Below are 774 nucleotides of genomic sequence, written 5' to 3'. Positions count from 1 at the left end.
TTTATTTTCTGACTTCCATAGTTTTGTCCTAAGTCCTCCCATCAGGAGGAATTTTGATTTCACTCTAAAACAGTACCTGAATAGTGATTACTCATTCACTTGTATTTCATTTATTCATTCATTTGTTCATACCCCCCCCCCCCCCCGCCTTCTCCCACCACTGCCTTCCACAGGCTGTTTCCACCAAGAAAAAGGAATCGTGTGGTATGTCTGCTATTCGGGAACTTCATTCTTTTAACCCTTTTGTTGATACAAGTAAGGTGATGACCTGCTTCCCGCTGGCACTGAGGATTATATCTATTTAAGAATTCAACAGAGAAATGGCAGGAAGACCCTAGTCCAAGGGATCACTGATGATTACGTTAAAAAAAACTAGTGGAGGAATTTAAGAAGAAATATGCCTGCAATGGTACTGTAATTGAGCATCAGAATGTGGAGAAGTAATTCACCTACAGGGTGACCAGCACAAGAACATATGCCAGTTCCTCATAGAGATTGGACTGGATAAGGATGATTAGCTGAAGGTTCAAGGGTTTTAAGTGCTTGTGGCTCACTGAAGCTTAAGTGAAGGTTTCCTTATACTGAGTGGAATTTCCCTTCTGTCCCTTGTCACAAGTTTAAAAACCTCACACCTTGTATAATGTAACCATTGGGGGTCTGCTTTTAACTTGGACTACTACAACTCTTTTATGCAAAAAAAAAAAAAAAAAAAAATCATCAGAAGGATCACCTGAGCCCAGAAGGTAGAGGCTATGGTGAGCTGTGTTCATGCCA

The 774-nt window shown here is 40.7% G+C and overlaps 1 pseudogene; it reads left to right on the top strand.

Annotated features, from left to right (window-relative positions):
* The first annotated feature begins 206 nt into the window (after nucleotides 1-206).
* Nucleotides 207-539, top strand: LOC110594531 (annotated as a pseudogene).
* Nucleotides 540-774: the final 235 nt, after the last annotated feature.

Source organism: Carlito syrichta, unplaced genomic scaffold (assembly GCF_000164805.1).
Source record: "Carlito syrichta isolate Samal-C Ts95f unplaced genomic scaffold, Tarsius_syrichta-2.0.1 Scaffold315966, whole genome shotgun sequence".
Lineage (NCBI taxonomy): Eukaryota > Metazoa > Chordata > Mammalia > Primates > Tarsiidae > Carlito > Carlito syrichta.
Note: the sequence above shows the minus strand (reverse complement) of the source record. Positions and strands in the feature narration are given on the sequence as shown.